General features: G+C 34.0%; 1 protein-coding gene across 6 annotated transcripts in view; it reads right to left on the bottom strand.

Moving 5' to 3' along the window:
• LOC143178378 (uncharacterized) overlaps nucleotides 1-27096 on the bottom strand; it is a 142008-nt gene that overhangs the window by 77806 nt on the left and 37106 nt on the right. For 5 of the 6 annotated variants that reach the window (XM_076376994.1, XM_076376998.1, XM_076376997.1 and 2 more), the window contains exon 1: nucleotides 13116-13249. The exons of the other annotated variant lie outside the window; for it this stretch is intronic. The gene's annotated coding sequence lies outside the window, so the exon portion shown is untranslated. Of the gene's footprint in view, nucleotides 1-13115; nucleotides 13250-27096 lie in introns of those variants that run through there. 6 annotated transcript variants of the gene reach the window in all.

Genomic DNA, 27096 nt, shown 5'->3' with positions numbered 1-27096 from the left:
CATTTTTTTTAAATGGAACATGACTTTAACCCTTACGCTGCTTACTTAAATTTTCAAACGATGACAAAAGAAAGGTCTTTAATTTTCAACTATTTCTGCATTTCACATATTAGTATACATATCGTTAATAAAAATAATGACACGTCGAGTAAAGTCGAAATTGGCAGCGACTGTGAATGTAGCAGAGTTCGACTATAGCCGAATACGACAGCGTAGAGGTTAAGGTACTCAAATTGACGCTTAAAGTTTAATTATAACTACTGTTAGGTTTTTTTTAAATACAGTCTTGTAATAGTGTGAAATACCATAAAACTTTTCATATAAAAAATGTTCAATGTTCGGTGCTGTAGCACCCTATTGTAAAAAACTGTCAGACACAATTGTTTTCAGAACATAAAACAAAGCTGAAACTTTGGTGATCGATTTCACTTAATCAATAAGGTTTCATCAACAAAAAAAAAATGTTCGTGTGTAATCCATGATGCTCTACATGCACACAAACTTTTATTAAAATCAGAATTTTCGGGTTAGGCGAATTTCCTTGTAACATAGTGTACATAGACTTTTGTCATTGACTGCATATTACTACTCCGTAATGTTAGAAAGTTATAAATCAGTAAAAAAGAGAAAAAAGTCTATTTTTCGTAAGTTTAACGATGATAATGTTCCTGTAAGTTTATATCTAGGAGCCGTTAGAAAAGGGAGAGGACTACGCATTTCCCGTTGCATCAACTGCCAACAAATGCATACACTCAATGTACGCGCGCGTGTGCTTATGCAAGATACCGTTGCAACGATTCCTTTCCCCGTCTCACAATTTTCGCTTCTTCCTAATCCTGTTACTGTTAGATCGTCGGAATTATGCAAACGTACCATCGCAACGATGCAACGCGCATTCTTTGTTCCGTTTCGTCGCTTGAGCGACGATAAACAATTTCTGCTTCTATTTCACCAGTTAATTTGTTTTGTAATTTTTCATTGACAGTTGAAAGCGAACGAACTGTTATTTAACTGGCGTAAATCATTATGATTGTGTGTAGAAAATGCAGTACGATTTGCATTGCAAATTTGCAGTGCAAAATTTATCAGGGAAAAATATGAGGAAACTGGCCCGTCGAATTAGTTTGGCGAATTTGATTAAAACCTCGCCAGTATTTTTGATAGTATCATCGAAGTTACGAAACCAATGTGATGCTATGTTAGCGTTATGAATAGTGAGACGGAACAGTAATAGACTAACACCACTTTATCCTGGGTTTCTTCCCCGAAAACACAAAGAATGCTCTATTCATATTGGTTCAGAGCACCTAGACACTCCCACAGTGAAGTGTGTGTCGTTGTTATACGTATATATGTATAGTTGTAAGGAAGAAGTTTCACGTAATTTCACCTCAGCAAGAACAATTTCAGATATTTGCAGCTAATCGACTTTGTGAGAGTAATTAGTATAAACGACTTGCATGTTAACTACAGGTTCAATCTTCTCGCTAAACCGTTATTTTCTTTGCACGGCGTAGTGGACTTGAGAGTGCCCTGTACTGTTAATCTGTATTGCGCTGTTTCACTCCCACGACTTTCATTCGTTCTTTGGCATGGGCGGTTGCATAACGAGACGGAGGCATGCAAAAAGTCTCATAAGTCAGGAAACGCCTGAAATCAGGCTTGGACTAGGGAAGTTTTCACGGAGGAATCGGGGCTTCAGTTTTTCAGCATTCTTGGATAGATACACGCTGTTATGTTCATTTTTTGGTCTCATGTTCTGGCTCCAAAGACTAGCTAATTAATTTGTTTTATACGTTACCTACTAAGATTGCCATAATAATGTTCTTTTAACAAGTTGCACGTGTAGGCACTACCGAGATTGAGTGGCTTACCTGTAACAGCGAAAGTAAATTGCATGTGAATTATACATAAGAAGATGAACAGAATATTTTTTAACTGTTACTTTACGAAAGTGAATGAAATACTCTTTGATTTAGCTCCTTTCACTTTCAAAGGTCAATATATTATTTCTATAATACAAAAATTTATTGAAACAATAAAGATGATTTGAATAATTCTTCGACATATTTCATATCATCTACACCTAAAAAAGATTCAATATCTTGCACGATTCGCATATGAATAATTCGAAAAAATCCAGCAACAGCAAAAAACATAATCTAAATCATAGTAAAAGTATAGGTACATAAGTGACTATATAATATGTTGATGAAAGTGTGCTACTTTTCATGGAACTTCCTAAAACATAAGTGAACACACAATAGAACGTCGCATGTTTTGTAGGTCTTGTCTCATGTTCTCTTGTCTTATTGTTACTTTCTTTACCTTTATTTGCTTTTTTGGTTTAAGCGAACTACCAAGACTAACCTAGAAGTAAAGTCAGCGAGCGAGATGAGAAGTACACGTGTGAAATGTAGAAGTCCCACGACTTAAAAACAATTAAGCTAATGAGTAACATGGAGAGTAAGGAGACCAGAATAAAATCTGCAACAAAGGGTAAAACCAAAATCGTATTTTATATAATTGAATCAACACAATACCGTCTGAACTTATGACTCGTCATATTTAAAAAATTGATTGTCGTACTGAAATGACATCGAACTGATTTAATCCTCCACTACGGACACCAAATTTTAAGACAAGAAACTTTTGATTAATACCGATTATTAAATATTTATAGAATTAATATCACGTTAATTGGAAACGAGATATGACATACATCCTCAACTTATATTATAAAATCTGTGATATTTAAATACGAGAAATAATGAAAATATATAATGTGAAGTCTACTAGACTTCATGTGAATAGTTAAGGATTAAGCATTTATGAGAGATGCAGCAATTTCATTGTCAGAAACCAATGTTAGTGCTGAACCGCATAAAAAGAAGCGCAACGATGCATACCTTGCACGCAAGGAATATCGCCTTAGTCGATATTACATAGAAACCGATTAACAATTCACACGAACTAGTAATACAGAGGGGTGTGAGAGGGACGAAGAACGACTGAGAACTTTCCTCGTTGGTACGGTATTCTATGACTGAGCAGAAAAATTATGAACACGGAAGGTACACCTTATAGTGAGAAATTGTTCACTTTGTCAGTTGTGATATCTGGTGTAAATAGTGTAAAACAATTTGGTCACTTTAGTGATTAAGTAGAATTTAGATATTTCGAAGTTACTATGATAAGGCCCCTTCAAGGCTGATCAAAGACATAAATTCTATTTCTTACGTACTACGTATTTAGTTTCAATTTAATTGACTAAACACATATACAATTTTGGTCAAACGCTCTGAGTCATAAATCTTAAAATAGCGAACGTAACCTAATGTCTAATAGTACTAATATGCGATAGAAATAATACTTAGCACAGTTTAGCGAATTAACGCTCGTAACTAAGCACGTACTATTTTACACGCGTTTAACGTAATAAATTGATGTTTAAAGGCTCGGAAAAAATGGGAGTAAACGTGTTACTACAATGTTAAGTCAAATATATTGTCCATGCTAGATGATAGTAGGGATTAGTGTTGCATCTGACACAGTAATTTTCAAGAAGCATTCATATTTCGTACTTTTTATTTCAATAACGGACAATTTGGTGAATAATTGAGCAAGTATGTTCGGTGCCAACCAATTATCTATTTCGAGAAAAGCATTGATTAAACAATTAGAAAAACGATGATATAAAATATTTTTCAAAAAGCAAAACAGGGATTATTTTCTATAATACGTTGCTGACATTCTTCATCTCCTCTTCCTTGTTACCGTGACCAAAAAATGTTTATTATCCATATTAAATAAGAGTTATATGACCAGCATTTTGTTTATGAAAATAGAGCTTAACATAACTTTGTTTGAAAAATTAAACAAGTAACCAAACATATACAGGAAGTAATTAATCAAAGTAATCATTCCTGAGAAGTTCAGATAACTCGTGACCCAACAGCAATGTCTAAAGTTTTTTAAAGTGGAAACCTCGTTTCCTGGTGCACTTTCCTATCACTAACTGCATCGTTTAATCGTGTGCATCGGACGATTGTCATCGCGTACAAAAGAGAAAGCTGAAAAGCATTGTTTCTCACAGCATCCTATGCTGTTCTTTTATAAAATAATCTTCAGCCGTCTTCACTGTCGGAATTTTCTTAATCAGAACGGTTTGTTTAATCTTTTTGTTATCGAGAACAAGATATCTCGCTATCACGACGTCGTTTATGCTGCGCTATGAATGTCATATCTCGTGCCACAATTTCTGTTATGCGATGCTATAGAGACGACACATCTTATATCGCAATTTCTGTTATAAGATGTGACGAATGAAATATTTTACGTCTATTCCTCACTTTTTACAATACAATGTCTTGAGCGAAATTGTCTGCGCCTGCTTTGATTTCTAATTATAGTTTTTACAGATTCTGATTATAGCTTTTCGTGCATGTACTAGTCATAACTCGGCGAATGAAAAATCAGATTATAAACGATAGTGACAGTAACGATAGTAACGTTGATAAACAAGATTGTATGAGCGATGATGACGTTCCATTGTTCGAGAAATAGAATAAACTTCTCCATAAAAGATAGTAGAAGATACAGTTATCATTAGTTTTCTACTAAGCATTCTAAATTACTCAGACAAACATTCAAACAAAAAGAGATAGAATCGTTATCTAAAAATCTTCAGATGAAACATTTCATCCCCTAGCGTGTATAAGATAAGCAAGATGTCTTCTCCATAGTATCACATAAGCGACATTGTGATAGCGAGATATCTTGTCCATAGTAGCAAAAAGGTTGATCACTTAAAAATAAACATACTCACCTTTTAAAAGGTATTATAACGCGTTCAATTCATAGCTCTAGATGCAACTACTAATTCTCAGTGTGATCCTATGACTAAAAATCACTAGAAATCACTAGAAATAATACACAAATCCACTAATTAGGTATAAAATAACAATACTGTGAATTTACCACTCATTTAGCACTACTGATAAGCACTGGTTACCGAGGTAATAGCAGGTAAAAAGAAAGAAGAACTAGAAGACTACAATTTGGCATGAGGATAGTTATCAGTGACGCGACGATCGAGACACCGCACCGGTTTGAGAACATGAAATAAATTTGAAATAAAGCTGGCGCCCACTGAGCGCAGGTGAGTTTCAGTGTCGCGACGAGACTCGGAGTCGGATTGCATCATAATAATTGCAACACTCGACCAGCAACCTTGCAATGCCACCGCCTTCTTTTCCCTTCCGACGCGCCGCTTTTGTTCCCACAAGGTGCGCTAGAAAAAGGCTGACAACGCATGTCACAGAGAGACAGATAGATAATGTATTTTTCCTTCATAATTGATAAGGAGGGTTCATGCGAAATGCGCATTATTTCCTTGTGATACACACGTTCCTCGCTTATGTAATTCCTTTATTTCTGAAAATCACTTCTTCATTTTTCTTCACTTTCGTCCGATAGGTGGTAAGATAAAGCAAATGATTATTCTGCAATTTAGTTTCAGAAAAATGCCTTCTACTATTGGATTTGTCTATAGAAAGAAGGGTAATTACTTATATCTGTGCACACTTCACCAATTTCAATGATCTTTGGATATATGTATTATAGAGAGCGAGATTTTGACTAATTTTTTTCTTTACATACAACCACCTTCGGCCTTAGTTTCCGAAATATTTGCAAAATACTGTTGCTACTATTACATTAAATTTTGTTTATATGTACACCTCTATAACAGCGTATGTGGAATAAGTTGACCCAGTGGACAAATAAAAAAAAAGATACCCTAGACGACCCAACACTCTATAAGGACACAGTAGGTCTAAGTTAACCCAGTGAATAAGGGTAATACAATCTAAGTATCGTACAAACATAAAATATAAGATAGTTTAGGCTTAGGTTATGTTTGTCTACTGAGTCCTCTTATAGGGTATTGAGTCGCCTCGGGATTTGTTTTTGAACTTATCCACTGGGTCAACTTATTCCATTAATAATAAGTAAAAGTTTCGAAAACAATGCTCGAGCTCGATATTCCATAATATAATTATTAAAATATAATTTAAAACATTCACTTTACTAAATATTTCATGAGATATTTTAGTAGTGAATTCTACGAGTAGGAGTGAACGAAATTATGAAAATGTAGATTATTTGAAGGATATAACAAAAGAAGTACTTAAGAAGTAATATCAGATTTAGCGTTAATACGATAGGAGATACAAGATAACGGTTAATACAATCACTTATACTATTAGCATTCCACTTCAAAATGCAGGTCATTCTGTTTTGTGTAAACTGAAGTCGATAAAACTTCTAATGCCAATTAGTCTGTTTGTAAAAATGTCTGTTATTTTCCCCATGTTACTGTTACACTTTAAGAAGTCAACTGCAATTTTCGACAGTTGGACTTTTATGATACGACAGTTAGACACTAACGAATAAAAACGAAACTGACAACCATATATTTCAAAACTGGAGATTCTTCTAACTATTGTACATCCTAGCCCAACTAATAACGTGCCTCTCACATTTTGACGACTTACAATCTTCAGTCTAGTAAAATGATTTACGAAAATAAGTACATATAATTAACAAAGTGATTTCACAAAATTATAGAACTAACTAGATGATATAAAGTATAGATTTAACTAACAATTTATAAAATATGAATTGCTTCTGTTCACTTCAACGTTTCGTGAGAATTGCGAGAGAATACTTTAATTGCTCTTCCACCCTCAATTGTTTAGACGAAATCCATTGGTTTATCCTCGTTTTTTCAATAAATCCTATCATAAACAAACTGCTGTTGGTTTCAAGTTTTTGATTCGTTTGGATGTCCTATATATACTGTCTTTTATATTCTGCCATGGTTCTTTTTTCTCTTCGTCATTATTCATTTCTTATAATTTATTTCAAAATTTATAAAAACTAAATCAGCTACATTAGACAACGATACGAGTTCAACAAAATAAACAATCAGAATCATAGAGAAAATACGACTGATCCTTCTCATATAATCAGCTCATATGTATGATGTAAATCCTTACAGTGGCAGGATAACTTGAATTGATCACTGGCAACTATGAAACATTGTAGAATCCTGAGTATTTTTTAAACTAACTGTACAAATTTCTTTCATCAACTTTTTTTATTACAGTCCTATAAACAAAATTAATAACCATATCCAAGATTGACTTGTCTTGTTAAGCAATGCCACTTTTAAAAAACATAAAAAACAGCTAAAAGAAGCAGAAAAAATTATTTGTCATAAACACCAGATTAGAAGGTCATCACTTGTGTTTCGTGTGTACGTTGAATCTTTAAACGCCGGCAAATGTCGCCTGAGTGACGCAAATTGATCTATTGTCCTATTAACACACCTCAGAGTCACAAATGAGAATAATTTATTTCAACTGCCACCGTCGTCGATCGACTGTTTTGTAACGTATGGTTATTTTAATACGTGAACAGAATTAATTTTCAACCAATCCTTTCGATCTTCTATTTTGCATTTCTGACACGTTCCAAGGATATACACTAGTATTACGTCATAGAAAAAGTGTTGCGCCTTACGCCATTTTTTGTTACTGTTATATGAAACTTCAAAATGCTTAAAAGCTCAGACTTCCACACTATACAGGGTGTTACATAGTTCATGGTACAAATTGAGCCAGGTAGATTCTATGGCTGAAAATAAGACGAAAATTAAGAATAACAAAATTGCGTGGGAGGCTTTGTTTTCCAGAAAATCAAATTGAAATATCAGTCGAATGCACGCGTACTTAATCCATAAACGCCGACGCGCATATATCCGCGCTTTTTTCCCCCATTTATATGACGAGGCGAGCACATGTGCGCTCTTACAAGTGCAACGCATTTTTTTCAGCACTGTGCCATGCAGGGGCAAATGCCTAATCCTACCTCAGGATTTGTTTGCTTCATGTACCATAGACCTCTGCTGGGATAGATGTTCATCACCAATAGCGACATATCGTGAAACCTGCCTCAGCGCGTATGTATTAAGAAATAACCGATGTCACAGATTTCACTATAGACTGCTATGTATTACGCCTGTTTTTGTACATGGTTTAATGTCAGAGCTTGTCTACTATCAGAATACGACTGAAGAACATTAAACACATGGTAGTAAAATAATCAGTGTGTTGAAACTTCTAAGAGTTACGAACATATGGTAAGGATTAATTTCTACCGTCGTAAACACATTGTTTCACTTTTCTACCAAGTGCCATAAAATTGACACCATCGCGCCGTGTCGAATCACGCTATACTGTAATTAAGTCGTTGACGCGTAGAGGTTAGGTTTTTCCGCGACTTGACCATCCGTAAAGTAGGTTCGAACCAATAGGAATCATTCTACTCTCTGATTGGTTCGGCTACACTACCGAAAAATGTATACAGGGTGTCCCAGAATAAGTGTATGTTTCCTCAGCGAAAATTTCCTCCGAGCCTTTGTTAACGAGTTATTAACGAAAAACATCGACCAATCAGAGAGCGCCTATAAGACAAGCACAAGCTGTATAAATTTGTAACAATATACCAAGAGTAGCTAGTCCAATTCAAACATTCAAGAAGCTCTATCCAGACACACAAGAAAGTAGTCTTAAAGATCAAGTTAAGTAAATATTCAATGATCCATTGTTCCTTAATTGAAACAACGGAAGCGAGGATCAATGGGTAACTCCAATTTAATATATTTCGTTGATCATCTCGCAACACTGTATTTTTCATCGAATTTAGTTTATTATTTTCAATATGTTGCCTGTTTTCTCATATGCAAAGTTGTAATCTTTCAATCAAGTTTTTAAATCTGTAGGGAAATTCGTGAAATCGGTTATTTCTTAAGTACACGTGTATTCGACGGATATTTAAATTTAATTTTCTTGAAAACGAAGCTTCCTACGCAATTTTGTTATTCTTGATTTTCATATTATTTCCAGGCATAGAATCTATCTGACCTAATTTGTGCCATCAATTGTGAAACACCCTGTAATATGCTAAAATATTTTTTAGACTGGAATCAGAATGGAATAATACGGAAAACTAATCATCATAATCGACACTTCGCTTGCAAAACGTGTGTATACACGTATCTATGTACGAATTAACCGTCTATGTATTTGTAAGAGATTGGTAGTGTATAGGATGTAAAGAAGTCTTAATATATTTTGTTGTATCTTTTACGTTTTAACTTTAACAAAGCTTTAAACTCTCAGATCCATTTCTAACAAATATTACGGTGTTTTGAAGCTTTATAAAAGCCAAAACTGTACCTATAACAAAATGTATTAAGATTTTTTTGCTTCATCTCTGCCGTCCAGTGCAGTCCTTCCTAGATACTAATTACTCTATGTAGATTCTTTAAATTACTTTATCATAGAAGCTGATTCATAAATGAAAATCGACCGAATAAATACAGTTATGAATTGCCCACTACTGAATGCGGAACTTGAAAGTTCGAAGATGACATACACCTGTAAAAATTCTTTGACAGCAATAGAAAGCATTCTTCTTCCCTCCACAATTCTTTGAAGCCAGTGACTCACAACAGGAATTTTTCAATTTCGAAAGGGGAAACTATCCAGTTCCTAGAACGCTTGCGTGGTTAAATTTCCAATGACGGGGGGATCTTTTTAATTAGAAACTGTTGTTCTGGTTTCATACATCACATAGCGTTCATCGTTTATAAGTAGAAATCTACACGTCGACGGTTAACTATGTATCGTGAATCATCTCAGTCGGAATGGTTACGTGAAAATGTGATAAACATTTAGCGAAAAGGAGGAAGCATTTAAAGGCGAATACTGAATAGCATTACATAACGCATTAACTTGCGACTAATCTGCAGAGGGAATAATTATTGCATGCAGTAAGTCTACGAACAAATTACTGAAGCAGCAATGCTAATGAAACAGAGTTTCCTGTTTCTTTCTTTACTACGACAAAAAAGTATAAAAAGTTTGTAGTCTAGTTAATTCTGTAAAAACAAAAGGAAGCCTACAAATTAAATTCTCGTGATCATGCTTCATATTGTATTAACATTTACTCATATTTCTCACAGTAATAAACCACGACATTATACAAGACAGATAATTTTCTTGAAACTGAGAAATTTTTATACAATTAATCAACTACTAACGAACAATCGACGCAAAATATAGTATCTATGCACTTCCTTCTAACTAGCGAAGATCCTTATGCTTATAAACATGGTGTTCCTAAAAAACTATCTACGTACTTTACTTTTCTTCGTTATCAATTTAAAATACGTAGGTACAATATTCTCAACAAATTTGTCGAACATAATAAATAATCGTATCAATACTTTTGATCAGAGGAGATATGGATAAGATAGTAAGCCGAGAAAAATGGCGAATGCCATTTTTGTTTCTATTGTTACTCTATATACCGACTTCGTTTGTTGCGTCATTTTTGTATATGAATGTGCAATACAAAATTAGAACGAAATCACGATTTCATCCGTGTGGCTTGTAAAAGTTTCATATCACAAATTAGTGACTAGAAACTTAATAAAAATAAGTTTTGCATGGACAGTAAATTCTGACATTTATAAAAAATATAAAATTAAATATTACATAAGTAGGCAGTGCTCCAAAATAAATTTCTCAAATTCATTTTCATATGATTTGTCTATACATTATGAACCTATTTTATCATCTTAAGATTTCTATAGTAAAATATTATTTTCTTTGGGGAAGAAATGAAAAAGTAACGCTTATTTTTCTTAATATGTATCGCCATTGTACTCTAATCTCCCTTATACAGTTTTCTAAATTGAATATTAAAAAGTGTGAAAATTTTATCAATTTTCTCTATAACTAAATAAATAAATAATGAATTCCTTCAGATACAAGAAGCTGCTGCTTACGTCACAACATCTACAACTGTCACCACTATTTAAAGTCACTGCTTTCGACATTGGATTGTTCAATCTTTTCATTTTTGTTATTGCGTTAACACAAAGTAGAATTTAAACAATAAACAGCAAATGTTACAGTTTGTACGTAAATGGAAATACAAGTAAAAATTGTGAAAATTAAAACATGAACAAGACATAAATTTCATTGTATGCCCATTGTCGCGGTATCGTATTCCAGAAAAAAAATCGTTAGATTCTTTTACAAGATGGTTTTTTTACTCTTCCTCTTACGTACTCCGTTTACGCAGAGAATTATACACATGGAAAATACAGGAAGTGCGCAACTGAAATCTGGCCAAGGATGCCACTGGAATCCAGTCAAATTCTCGGTCTGGTAAAAAAATTTTTGCTGGTTTTCCGCGATTTGAAAACATTCCTTCGAACCGAGTTACCGCAGTACTCATCCAATGAAATTATTGATAATTCGTCTCTGCTCCAATTAGTTAATTGTATATTAAAATACACAGTACTCTGCTATTCCAAACTCCCTTATATAAAAGCGATATCAGATTTTGCGATTCAATATACAAAATTTGTAACTGTGCAAATTGAATTACAATTCATTTTGATTGTTTCAGTGTTTCAATTTCGAAATGTAGAAATTCTGCGCAGCGTATATTAAATTCTAACATATCTTAAAAAAGATTATGATATCCTTGACATTTCGTTGTATATAGTTAATTCTTACGTATCACTAGACTGATGCCCGTTAAATAAATAAATAAGTAAATAAATGAAATAAACTTTCATAATTTCACTAAAATTCGCCTACAATTTATAAGGATACCCCTTACCTCAACACACCCCTTTTTTGGATGCTATACGGATTATGACAATTCTTGTGTAACTTAATATTCGGGTTAGTTACATTGACTTGTGAGATTGAAGTATGTAAGATTCTTGGAAAATTGCAAAATATTTGCACTATTAGCTAATTTTGCATATTAGTTATGACAAATATACAGGGTGTCCCAAAATTGATGGTAGAAACGGGAAGAGGGTGATTTTATGTAACAAAATAAAACGAAAATGTAGAACAAAATTGTTTGGTATCGTGCTTCGTTTTCGAGAAAATTGACTTTCAATTTGAACCGAATACAAGTGTATCGAAGTACAGTTTTAGGCATTTGAGGGATAAACGGGGAAAGCGAAATGCTTCTAACTTACTGTAGAAACAGTCACTGGTCAGAGCGAGAGTTCCCCTTACCCTGTATATCTTTCAAACACTCAAAACTGTACGCTTCTGTACGCTTGTACCTGGTGATAATTTAAACTCAACTTTTATTTATTTATTTATTTATTAATAGTTGACGGGAATTTAATGATAACCCATTAGTAATACATTTTTTTCGGAAATGAAACAGGATAACATACGAAAATTGATTTTATATTTTCCACTTATGTTTTCATGTAGATTCATCCTCTTTTGGTTTGTATCACCAGTTCTGAGACTCGCTGTATGTATATGCAGTAGCGGTCATAAGTTTACGACCACTTGGTGAAAACGTTGTGAATTTTTGGACTCTGGAAACTTCGTGAAAAGATGTCGTAGAGTAATCATCCTAGAATCATTTTAAAGGTTGGACTCACTCCTTTCACATCCCTGAGTTGAATTTTTTCGAAAATCCTTTTACACTAGGAAACAAGTAAAAAAGTAAAGATAGTTTTACCTCAAAAAGTTGTTTAAATTCAAACAGCTCCCAAAAGTTTAAACAATTTTTCACGTAACTAAAGTGGTCGTGAACTTATGACCGCTACTGTATATTCTAGCAGCGAAAAATTTGACCCATTATAGAATACACTTTCAGTAGTAAGCCGTAAGACTCAAAGAATTAAAGACATGTAATATTTATTAGGGATATTTATTAACGAACGCGATTGCAAGCATCCATGTCAAGGTGAACCACGGTCAGGAACTATGTTCCCAATCGCTATACGCATTCGTAATTCACGGTTCATCGCAGTATGGACTTGGGGTGAGAATGTTTCGTTTTTACGAATGCTCACTTAAAAAGTCTTAAAGACCTGTTTTTGTTTTTATTCACAAATGATGGATTACGAGTTATGCTCGTAATACGAACTCCAAGAAATAAGAATATTCAAATCGAGAGAAGTAAATGAGGGCAAAGACCTCGACGCGTACCTTCTTTTCTTCCTTTCCTTCTCCTTGATTTCCGCCAGAGGAACATGCAGCCTACAAATGCCCTTGACAGGAATGCAATCTCTGATCTCACGACTCGTTTCAATGCTTTTCTTGTGCCTGTATGCAGATGTATGCACGCACACGTCCCACGATGGTAGTAAAACCTACACGCGTAACAGTATCGCGTTTTCTTTCCTCAACTGCACGCAAGAATGAATTCACTACTACCTTTGCGTGGCTACAAATTGCGCACCGGAATTTGTAAAACGCTTAAATTACAGTTTTGGAAGCTAATGATTACACATGCATTTGGTCTGGGACTAACAGGATTCAGGAATATTATATAAGCCTTGAAGGATAGATTCGATTAACAAGGAGAACTCTACAGTTGCAATACTCAATTAGTCTTTACAGAGTTCTGGTTAGTCCATAAATCGCATCAATGACAGTATCTAGTTCTATAAGTAACTCAGATGAAATGTTAACAATTAAAAAGCTTAACGGTTTGGTACAGTAATGAATCTTTTGCAATTAGGTTTTCTACTATAATAGATTGCCAGCAGAAGAAACGTTACTTTGGATAATGTTTTTGATATTAAAAGTTATCCTGCAACTACTCTTTGGAAAACATTCAATGTTATCAACTTTCCAAGTGAATCAACCATGATGAATAAGTGTGGATAAATGACCTGTAAAATTGGAAACAATACGACAATAATAGTTTTGAGAAAACAGAATTAAATTATTGACTTGTATTATATATTTTTAATCATTAATACAAATATTGCTATTTTATAATTCTATTTTTGTCTTTAAATGTTATATTATTATTACTTTCTACTTCTTTTCACCTATTTTTTATTACTAATTTTATATTAATAGTACTATCTTGATGTGTCATTGATTTTAGCTATTAATAACATATTTTTTATTTTCAAAATACTGCCTAAAAATATTAGAAAAGAAAATCAAAATGTGCATCGATTGAAATTTACACTCGCCTACTGTCAGATACGACCATTGGTACCGCAGTTAATTTTACCAAAATGCACTGTTAGAAGCATTCTTTAATATTTTAGACAATGCATACTGCGCTCTAAAATATTTTTTCTTAAAGACTAGAACCTATGGGAGAGAAACCTAATGAGGTTACCATCTATGTAACCTTTACTTTTATTAATAGAATCTGAATCAAAAAGTGAGATCATTATTGTGATAACAAAATCTCCTAATCAGTAAAGTTCATGTAACGTTTAAATGTAAGACCAAGCGGTACGCGCTTTTTCGTCATTATAATTAGGAAGACAGTCAGAAGACTAAATACCATACGTGTGCCAACTACTAACGAGTTTTGGAAATCCTACGTAAATTAATAATTTTCAAATTTTCATTCTAATGAAAATATTAGAAAGTAAACTCAGAGAATAAAGACAAAGTAGAAAAACTAACACATCGAGATCTGAATACTACTTCCCCACTACAAGTCATGTGCTCGAAAATCCGGTAGCGTTGATTGATGGCAGAAAGCGCCAAAAAGACGAAGAGAAGAAGAGTATACTTGTGTATAATGTGATGAAATCAGAGTAGCTCATAATGGGCTAAAAGGCGGATTTAGACTTTTCATTTTGGATGATCGTCACGGATGATTCATTCAGAATGAAAATGATCGATGAAAGCATGGGTATTTACACCAGTCCAGTGGTTGAATTCACTTCTTTAGCTTTCAATATACGAAGCGATGCCAAGTGTGGGAATGGAATTAATAACTTCAGCTCTTGTAGAAGAATGTCGAAAAATGTTAGAAAGGAGAAAGAAACGTTAGCTTCGACGGTGGTGGGATAAACCGTGATCCTGATAGCTACAGGAATCATTTAACTCCTCAACATGGGAGCTGTTTGCCGAAGAGCAGTGTCATACTGCGTTGTAATTTCCAATTGGTGGAAAAGCTGGACCCTCCTTCGAGGTTGATACTATGTAGTCGGTTTGGGAAAGTATTGGAATATTTGAGTACTAATGTAGATCTGGGAAAGTATTGTTACACTTGCAAACCATTAGTCGCCTCGCTGGAAAAATAAATGTGCAGGCAAAGTCACAGTACATACGCCTTGACCCTATAGACATTGGGCCTGACTGCTTTCGCTAAGCCTCCGCTTCAACTGTCTTGACGAGCAGGAGTCGTCATTCGTGCCTGGAGCCACTTTTTCTGTAACGAGTAAGACTCGTCAATCCATGTTGAGGGGTTAACAATGAATGAACCTTAGTTTAACTTCTCGTTTAAAGAAATTAGTCCTATGATACAGAAGGTCGACATTATCTTGAGGACACCTTTGCCTGCAAATGTTATTCAGTCAAATTTACATTTGTCACTGCAGCTTTACTATGGATTAACCATCTACTTGTTTCATCAAAAGTAGAGTGAGGTTCTGTTTCCTTCATTGCTCACTAGGGATGAAATACAGATGAAAACAGTCTTTACACTTTTCACTGTAGATGAATCATCCACAATGATCATCCAGAGTGAAAAGTTTGAATTCAATTTAATTTTCAAATAAAATCTCAGTACCTAGCCGCTGTTGTTCACTTGTTTCCAGGGACCTGAGTCATTTAGAGACTTGTCACTACCACTTCACTACCAATCATCGATGTATTTCATCAAAAGTAGAAATCAGCTCTATTTCATTCACTTTAGATGTTCATTTTCGATAAAATGCATATGAAAAGAATCTTTACACCTTTCACTGTGGATATATCATTCGTCATACACATTCAAAGTGAACAATTTAAATCCGTCTTTGGCATAAGCTGTTTATTCCACGTTCCTCTAGCACCTATCTAGCTTCTTCTAGTAGTGGTTGGAAAAAATTTCACTTCCAGCAATGAGGGGTTCCGCCCTGCTGTTGAAGAGGCCTATCCTAAATGAATGTTCAGTGGTCGCTGCGAGTGTACCGTCGATTGGCTTGACCAAGAGGAAAAACAACTGCTTCAGACGTGATTGATCTTCCTGTAGCATCGGGCATTTTCAACAACGCTATAAGGAGAAACCGGTGTCTCGGTTCTTTCTTCTGCGGCCCAGTTAATTGCGGCTAGGGCCCGATGAATCGACGAGGAATGGTCATTCTACTAGTGATCATTCGACTGGGAGTTCAAAGAAGAGTTTAACGATCCGGAGAATTAAAAACGGTGGATCTCCAAGTAACGTAATTTACCGCGAAAGTTCTAGATTCGACTCGACTCAATGAGATCGGGACGTTCCAAGTAAGTGGGACGATGATAGTGTAAGAAAAAATTATGTCAATTATAACAAGTGGGTATATTTTTCACGTGTACTATAGGACATACAAGTTGTTACTATAAGCTGAGATAGGTTTTATAACTTCTATATTTATCTCATTTGCATTATTAGAGCAGATAATGATTCTACATTACGGTAATACTTTCGTCAATAATTTTCTTAATTATTCTATTTGATATTTTATTGTGAAACAGTTTATCAAATACTTCTTAACTTCAGAGTATTCTAAGTACATTCATTACGAGGTTCAATTGTGAGAAAAATTATTTTTGAGAAATCTGTAATGTAAAACATTTTCAAACTTTCAAGACAAATATTGAAAAAAGAAGAAGAAAGAAAAATACCTTGTCATTTATTATACCTATAGGAGAGTCCCCTTAGCATCGAACGACACCTAAAATCGGAGATTAGTTATATCTTTAAAAAATGAAATGCAACAAGGCTGCTAAATCGCAAAAGTGATAGAGAGAAATCTCTTTACTTTCGGAGTTTGGTTACTTCGTTGTATTATCTTTTTTAAAAATATAGTTAATCTCTGTTGAGAGCGGAGGCGTTGTTATTATAAGGGATTCACCTCCAATTTTGATGATTTTCTAATATGTTATAAAGCGCATTATTTTAAACAGCTTTTTCATTTTAAAAAATTTTCGGGCGGTTTTAATTTCAGAGATATTTACAAAAAACTATTGTTACCACTGTACAACCAGTGACTTCTACCTGTACGTGCACGTCCGTGGAAGCGTTGCGTGAGCTTGATGCCACTGCTTATCTATTGTTTCTATGAACAAGGTAGCCAACAAGCCGCTTATATAACGGGTAAACTAAAAGATTAAACTTGACCAATTTCAGTGATGAATTTCAACGAAATGCTCATTCCATATTTTCCATAATGTTTTCGTACATGTTAATATTTTCCTAACAGGAAAATAAAGACGAATCAGAGTTGGCCTGGGTTAGGCTCTTTTACAGGATAGGAGTGTAGGGGGAGGAGTAGAGGCAAAGGCAACATGTTTGGATTGTGCACGTATAAAGAGAATACAATGTGCTAGCAGCAATAGTTTTTTGCAAATATCTCAGAGAAAACTAAAGCCGTTCGCAAATTCGTTCAAAAGAAAAAGTTGTTTAATATAGCGGTCCTTTATAACATATTTGAAAGTCATCAAAATCGGAGGTGAAGCCCTTATAACAGACAATTACAAAAAAATATTAACATACATCGATAAGTTTGCCGAAAAATTAATTTTTGCCATTATAATCATCCGCTTTAGGACGGAGTTTTGATGCAATGTGCTAAGAAAAGCTACAAGCAATTTGAAAGAATGAATGCATTTTTTAACGAAATCGTCAAATTTTAATGTCACTTGCACAACGGCGACAATGTAGGTACTCTTTATCTCTCTTTGTCTTATTCAATGGCTCCCGTGTAAGAAAGGGGTAGAGTGTCAGTGCGACCAGATACATCTGGTGTGAACTGGGTACACATCGTCATACTGGTACGCAAACAGCGTACAGACGCGCATCCGATATGCGAAGTACGACCAACACTTCCCCATAGGGAACATTAATTAATATTAACACCTTATCTACGGGGTCAGAACGTTGGTTTCCTACCGCTAAGACGGGAAGAACATATATATGCTTATTTCTTACAAACGTCTGTATTTAATAAAAAAAATAAAGATTTCTTACATGAAGCTATCAAAAATAAAGAATTTCATGAAAAATAAAACATAGATATATGTACATATATTTCACAATATAACCGCAGAAACAAAAATTTATTCCATATAAAATTACAACTTTCATATCGATAAATCAATAATTTTGTTTAGTATGATATGCATTAGAACAATTTTCAATGTTTACTAAGTTAAACATCGTTTGCTAAGAGTTTAACTGAAACTAAGGTCGCGGCTATTTTGTACATTCATATGACGCCTAACGGCGTCATCCGTAACAGATGACAGTATTCAATTTGACGCCAAACGGCGTCATCCGTAGATAAGGTGTTAACTACGAAGGTATTTCAGTTTTTTCAAGGTCACTAGAAAAAGCTCCAACCGCCCTTTGTTATTTTTCTCTTTATGCAATGTGGTTTGCCCGATATTACCATCTCGATGTAGATATATCATTATTATTATGATACGTAGCCAAAATTGTTTTAGAGTTGAAAAATTTCAAAAGTTTAAGTACAGTCCCATCAGTTAATAACTACTGACCATCAGAGTTCAGGTACATTGATTGCAGGTTTGTGCATGTGCCAACACCTAGTCGTACAGGTTGCATGACTTTTGCAAAGAGAAGGCTGATTAGCTATCTAGTGGAGATTACCAGAACTTGGCCAAAACTCGTGAACTTCTTATATTATAGATACATATTGCACGCGTATTTTAAAAATGATAGGATTCCAAAAAGCATGTTTTTCAGGAAAAGTAAAGTGGTATTGATGAACTTCTACAAAAAATATGTACTAAATAATATCGATATAAAGAGTAGTTTTATCTAATAAAAGTTATGTTACTTAAGCAATTTCTTTGAAGAATAATTGCGCGTTATTTGAAATAAACAATTTTCTTGTCATAATTTAAATAATTTGTAATTCATATTTCATGAATTCTTTGAATAAATTCTACAATTTCGATGGTTAATTTTATAATGAATCGAGAAGTTTTACATTCATAGTTGTAACTTGAAGGATCGGGTTTTCCGAATTGCGTCACTTTTAAAACATAATACGTAACGTACCTACATAGTTTTCAAGTTGTAGAGAAAAGCAACATAAAACTGTTTTATTGACTAGTAAACATTGAATAGTAAAGTTTAACGATATAATCTTCAGTACACCGTTACTCATGACTTTTTGTTCAATAGAACCTAGTTGAGTAAGGGTATGGAAATTCTGAAGTGTTTGTAGAATGAGCCTGATTTGAAAACTATAATTCTATAAGAAACCCAGACACAGAATATCTTGGAAGAACTTGATACAGAGTCCTTGAGAATAGGTGATCGTTCCAGGACACTCGGTAGATGACTCTGTGAACGGGATCTCGTCGAGAAGCTTTCTTCGCGGAAGAGAGTTCGTCGAGTATATAAGGTCACGTCTTGAAACATGGCTCACCTGACAGGATCATGTTTCGTCCTGGATGTGTGTTATAGAACGGGTCATGGGTACCTATGTACGATGTTATGTCTTGCGTTACTCTACGCGACGGCGCGACGTGTTACGTGTCTCACCAAGTTAACTCACGAAGCATCACGGAACGACCTTACGATTCAATTTCTCTTGAGATTCGAGGGATCGAAGCTGACCTCCGTCAGTTTACGTAACAAATTTTTCATTAAGATCGCTGGTCAGCTTCCTGGATATTCGTGGATCTTTGACTCTTCTAATACGCTAATGCTTTCAGCATCTGGTTAAATATTCTCCTTTCAAATGTGTGCCTGTGAACCTTTCTTGAGACACTTCAATTGGACGATCATTGCAATATAGTGCTTAGGTAATTTCTAACTTTCTACCTACTGAAACTTAATATAAGTTGTTTAAAATAAGATAACCCTTATTTACGTTGATCATAATCGTGTCTGGATACAACGCCATATTTATCATACAAAAGTTAAATTAAGTTACAGCTAGAAATTTTAGTCAAATACAAATGAAATTCTTTTTAAAATCGAGTTACAACTTTATATTACCCTTACTTTTATTCTAGAATAAAACTCACTTGGCTGCTAGATAGGCGCTTCGCGGTTAATTTAGAATAAAGTACTGATTTCAAAGTCATTTAAAACTTGTAAGTAACCAAATAGAAATGTCTAAAAGTAAGATATTGGAGATTGGTCGGTACTTATGTTTTTAACTACCTCGTTTAGTACTAATTCACACGTTTAGTTTGCTGAACCATGCAGTTTACCACGCATATTAATTACGAGTATTTACCAATTTGTTGGCACATTATTTTCAACAATTTGTCGAGCCATTTAAGAGATCGATGTATCACATTTAACATGTTTTTTCAATAACTTTGATAAAAAAACAAGCATTAAAGACATTTTCAGTAGAAAAGGACCGTTTTCATGCAGAAAGTTCCTACTTTCCCCGGAAAGGTCTGTTTCCGGAAGCGATTACGACAAATCGGTCATTCTAGGACTGTCGTTCTAGAATCAATCTTATTGTTAGTATGATTACATGCTTGGACGAATCACCGTCGCTAGCAGCATCTCGATACGTGCATCACTCTGCGCGAAACGCGATTTAGCTTAGCAAATAGAACCATTGTGCGTAATGCACTTCCCTCTGAAGAATCAGTGTTTTCTTCACGGCCAATAGCGTTGAGCCGCGTGAAGAGTAAAGCTGGAGAACGGTGAGCAGGGAGAGGAAGGGTGGGGAGAGGAGGGGAGGGAAAAGGAAGGGAAGAAGTACTGCGCGCGCACCAAGCGGAACGACAGGCCCAATGCGTACAGTAATAATACTTGCCAACGGCCGGAGGAGAGAGAGAAAAAGAAGTCGATTTACCGTCAGGTGAATCGGGATGTAAACAGGATGCCACCTCGAGAGGATAGTGCGAGGACACATCGCTAGCAAGGTCGTTGCCATCCGAAGGTCCAGGCTAGTCACCTGCGACTCTCAGAGAACTCGAGCTGTAATCTCTTATGTAACTTTTTCAAAGATTGCGTTGAAAAATGAATAGTAGACATTTTTTAAGATAACTTGTGTGGGTTTTTAACAGACTGGAATAGATTAATAGATATTTTGAAAAAATTCACTGTCATGCACATATTGTATCACTCACAAAATGTTCTATTAGATGTGCCATAGGTGTTGTCTGGACTGTGATGTAATACAGTATTGATGGAATAAAATAGTAATAGAGAGGAAATAGAATGAACGATAATTTTACTTTTTTTTTACTTTTGCTGGTTTTGCAAGAACGATGAGGTCAATTGTTTGTTCGTCTTTTAAAAAAGAAATAAGTACTTATAGTATTTAATAATATTTTATAATGCAATTTTGAAGTAATTAAACATTTTCTTTGCAAGCATCTGTCTTCTCTTTGCTACCCAGTGAGATGACATAACATTAATACTTGATCGTCAAACTGTTGATCTAACGAAAATCGCTTCGATCTGGAATCTCTTACCAACATAGCGATACACATACAGGGTGGAAATGATAAAACGTTACAGACGAATATCTCCAAAAATATTGATTATATGCAACATGTTTCAGATGAAAGTTGTTCAGCACGAAGGGGAATATCATGTGGTGGGACTTTTATTTTTTGCTAGTACTGCAGCTTATTTTAAGAGGAATTTGAAAACTATCTACAGAAGGCCATCCAAGGTCAAACTTGCAGGGAAATGCCGAAAAGGTAATTTAAATAAATTGTATTATAAATTGTACTTATGTCCTTAGTAGTGCTGATATTGAACACATATTATTGTTTTAGTGTGAAAGTTCGAAGGCATGAAACGTGTGAATGAAATGAATACTGAAAACTCGCTTATTTTTTCTCTTTTACAAGATGAAACTTGTAAAGCGAAAATTAAATTATTTTTTGGAAATAAATTGAACAAAGCATTATTAAGTGCATTGAAATACAAGGTAATCATTTTGAACACTTTCTAAAATACAAATAAAACGCAATTACTGCAAGTTTGACCTTGAATGACCATCTGTAGATAGTTTTCAAATTCGTCTTAAAATAAACTACAATACTAGCAAAAAATAAAAGCATGGTTCCACTTGAAAAAATGATCGTGGCCTTCACCCCACCTTTGCGCATTCACCGAGACGAATAAAATTCCCACCACATGATATTCCTCTGGATGCTGAACAACTTTCATCTGAAACATTTTTGCGTTTAATCAATTTTTTTGAAGATATTCGTCTGTAACACTTTATAATTTGCACCCTGTATAAGTAATTTAAGTAATCCATCGTCGCGCAAAGATATCATTTAAAGGCCTGAAAAACTGACTGCTTAGCTAATTATTGAAATAAGTTGATAAAAAAGGAATGCTAGCGATTTATTATTTCATACGCTGCGGTATAAATATAAATTTAGTTACACAAAATAGTGTGTACTACCGAACCATCATACACAAATGACGAAGAATTTTTATGAATCCGATAACTAAATATATACTCCATATAGTTGTAATAATATTTTAAATATTGTTATTCATAACAAAGGTATTTAATAACACTAACATATTTTTACAATATGATGTTTTATACTTCTTTCATTTTCATCACAAAATACGGATTCCCAAAAATTTAGTTTTGTTTAGCCACAGGAATGCAAGTGTAATAACATTATTTAATAACTCATAAACTAAGAAATGAAATTGATTAGAAATTTGTGCATACACTCCTTATTATATGTCAAGCATTAAATATAACTTAATTTTCATAGAGACTTGACGTGGGAGTGTTTGAACACTTTTGAATTTCAAGTTCGATTTCCTTGATATCAGAAAAATATCACTTGCATCCTTTTATTTAGTTCTAGGTACCTTAAATAAAATCAGTGTAAGAACTAATGCAGCTTTACTCATTTTTCAAGAGAACGATTGAATCGTGAACTATGGTTCCTTTGACACTTGTTATTCACGTGCCGAGTAGAACACGATACAATAAAAAATCTGATCTTGATCTAAGGTCGGAGACAATATTACAATACTCTTTTTTAACAGGTTTCTATCGCTCAACAGGTATAGAATCTCACTGTGATGATCAACAGAGGATGTGGATAAATATCGCATATGTACCTGCTTACGTAAATCTTCGGACCAAATTTGTAATTACCTCCTCATCTACCGCGACATTATCATGTTTCCTTAGAAAAAGCCTATTGTTAGAAAAATCTACATACAAGGCTGACAAGAAACAAAAGCAGACATACAAATTTGAGTACTGTAAGATGCATTGTACATATTTAGAAAAAATACTCGTCGTATCTGAAAAGTGAAAAAGAAAAATGTTTTCGACTATACTTTGAGCATCCATTGCAAATCTATAGTCTAAAACCAATCTTCCCTTCCGTCGATAGTTCTTGTTAAAATAGAACTTTTTCCGAGTACGGTCAGTTAAGCAATTAATTTTTAGTTCCATGTGTGTAATTTGGGTTTTAAGATTGATTCAAAATTCATATGCGCAAGAAAATTCGGGCGGATCACGGAAAGGATGTCGCGAAGATACGTCAGAGTAGCAAGGTCGTTGTCATTTGGTGTCCCAGGTTATTCACATTCAAGGACCTTTCCAGTCGCATTTCATGCGCGCGATCTTATCCATTCGAACGCAACAATAAAGGCAAGTAAGCCGAAGAAGGCCATTATCTCCTTTGGTAGCTAGGTTATTCTAATCGTTCATCTTTGAGTTTGAAAAAAATATTACACTATGTATGTATGTGAAACAGTTTACGTATATGTATAGTCACGTACCTACGCGCATTTAGTGTCAGCAGTTTCAGAGACATATTATTTATGTATATTGAAATTTGTTAAATGCGAACTGACGCCTAGAGTCTAGTGGACTCTAACAAGGAAAAGGAGAAATCGAGTAGAGAAGAAAAGAAGACTATTATCCAAAAGGAACTCGAAACAAATAGACGTCTCAGCATTAGTCACCTTAAGCTACTTTTACAAGTCACAAGTTACTTTAAATTATTATCAATAGTTCAAAAGCTATTATACATATTCTCAAAGAAAATTATAAATATAGTATTACATCAAAATTCTTTTCTACTTAAATTTCAATTCAGTTTTAGTTTGTGATTAGAAAGTTTCTTTGCCTTTTTAAAACCAAACCGCTTTCTATAAGGAAATACTGATAATCAAATTTTTATGTATCAGAACTTGCAGTGAGCGAAACAGAATTAATTATATTCGATAATAAAGTTCTCTAAGCAAAATGCTCACACATTTGCTGTTTAGTAGTCCGACGTGTGATATGGTATAGAAATCACTTTTCCTCAAACTCCGTCAATTCTGATTTTACGGAGTTATGAATGAAATGAAGTGAGAAACTATAAATTCGAGTATTCTTAAATAATGTTTTTAACATAAATTTTTAAATAATGTTACTAGTGATAAATATTTGCACTGGCATTAACAAACATGGAGTAAATAAAAAATTACGCTCCTGAATTGAATTATTAATTTTTAAAAACATTTAGTGTTTGGATCTTATGTTTTGCTAGTAATATGATGGCAACTAAATTCTTGTAAACGTGAATTTATAAAAAGCTATATAAATTAATATAAATATTAATTAGAGAATGATATTTTCAATATCAGCAAAAATTTGTATTTTTTTAAAATGTATAAGAACACATTAACACGTAATGCACTTGCTTTATTAAGGGTGCAAACACATTACAATATATGTAAACACATTTTTTCCTTGTTTTAGACCTTTTTTGCTATAATATATAACGTGATTTCATGTGATGTAACAATGATGTGTTCGCAGTCTAAGATACAAAAATTAATTGAAAACAAAAAGAACAGAAATTTTACAGTTGATTGATATGTGTAAGTACAATCCCAATGAAAAAACTTTAAGAAAGTAAAAAATTTACGCTAAATTCATAAAAAAGTCCAACACGAAAATATTCTAACAGTAATCCATAAATACACGCATAAAAAAGATCTGAAATCAGAATAACCTACAAGTACATTTAAACATTGTTTAAAACTTTTTAAGCTTTTTATATATAAAAAGTTCAAGACTATGTTTAAATGTACTTGTAGCTCATTCTGATTTCACACCTTTTTTGTGCGTATATTTTTGGGTTATTATTAGGGTATTTTCGTCTTAGACTTTTTTATCTACTTGGCGTCAATTTTTTACTTTTCTGAGGTTTCTTCATTGGGAGCTGACTTCTTTTTACAAAGATGATTACATGGGCAATTCCTCCATGTAATTTTCGACATTATAAATTACAAGGATTTATTACAATTAAAATGCGCATTATTACAATTTAAAATGCGCATGTTTTGACTTTTTTGTAAAAACTAATCAATGCTAAACGCCACTGGAGAAATATGAGAAAGAGAGAAGGGAAGGAACAGGAGGAAAATAATCTAATAAAAAACCAAATATATATTCTTATAAAATTTGAATAAAAAAATGTACAACAAAGTTTATTTCCTGTTTGTCTAATTGCAAATTCAATATAAATTCCAAATTTCACAACTTACCTTATTTAACAATTGGCAAGTTATCTTACACATTATACAATGACATGTAACGAGCCTCGCGGAATGATCTTGGGTCGACGAACGAAATATGTGTCAGTTTCTTTTGTTTCAATGTGTGCATGTAACACATACACATACGTATATTATGTTAAAAACTCGGATGAATTTTCAGAGGGAAAGAAGAATAAGAATCTTGAAATTTTTGTATAACCCGTGAGACAATATTACGATATCTTTGCCATACGTGGACCAATTTAATTGAAATTGGTCTCGTTCGAAAGCTCATATTCGATTTAAATAACAAAAGTGCCTTTAAATTTAGAGAATATTGCAAATCTGTCGAGATATTCATGAAATAAGTTTCAGGTAAGGTTGGAACGACAACTCTCCCGGTTTTCAGGAGAAAGATACGCGGCAGCAATCGACTCATATACATGGTGTCAAAAAATACGCGGCCGCGACAGTTTACGTATTGGGCGTTGAAACGCTGCCGCGTCTCTTGATTACATTGAATCATAAATATTTACGAACGAGAGAATATCCGTGAAGAAAATTATACCTTTGAAATCGTTTTATTTTAAGCAGTGGAACCCGTTTGATGCTGTATAAGGTCGTCCAGAGGCCTTTAAGACAGTTAATACATCGTTGTAGAATATAAATCAGACACTAAAAAGTGATCTTCGAGAAGGATTTCTGAGACATGCAAAATCGCGTGAGAAAAGAAGCTCGCTGTGTATGGGGAAACAGAGACGAACGACTGATTGAATATTAAAATTTAGCAAACTATGGTGGATCTTATGCAGCTGTTGATTTTCGAACAGCTCACACTGAATTATCGATCTCTAGACTTTTGCAGAAAATTTTTGCACGCAATGTATACTTGTATCCTTGATGTACTGTCGTAGATTAATCAAAATTCTTGCGGTTTTACTGACGATCCACGACGGCTCCCATTAACGTATGTACACAATCATTAAGGTCGTCAGACCAAACGATCCCCTCTAGCACGATGAGAACAAGATTTAATCTTAGCCATTTATCTCGAGCAACAATACAATACAAAATGTACACAACGAGTCAGTATGTAGTTGCTGGTTTTCATGAAAAACATAAAACTCCAGCTATGGGAAAAGCTTCGAAATATTTAACCGAAAAGATTAAAACACATTTTCTTTTATGACGAAGGTCTTACTCTACTTTCTTCTTCTCTTAAGTGCTGTTTAAACGAAATATTAGATACATGGATGTTAACTGTTTTATTACTGTTGAAATATTTTTAACATACTATGACAGAAGCATGGTTGCGCCTGTTAGCGCTCTAATGATCAATATAGTATGACTTTTATAACATTATGTATAATCATTGTGTTTAGAAAATATCCACTGCTATTTACAATCAATGTAATGGTATTCAGTGGCATCCGTTGGCGTTTGATGCTCCATCTTTTTGAATTATCTTTTCTTTTGTCCACATATGTTGTCACA

The sequence above is a fragment of the Calliopsis andreniformis genome, chromosome 4 (assembly GCF_051401765.1).
Source record: "Calliopsis andreniformis isolate RMS-2024a chromosome 4, iyCalAndr_principal, whole genome shotgun sequence".
Taxonomy (NCBI): domain Eukaryota; kingdom Metazoa; phylum Arthropoda; class Insecta; order Hymenoptera; family Andrenidae; genus Calliopsis; species Calliopsis andreniformis.
This window is presented reverse-complemented; position numbering and strand designations above follow the sequence as displayed.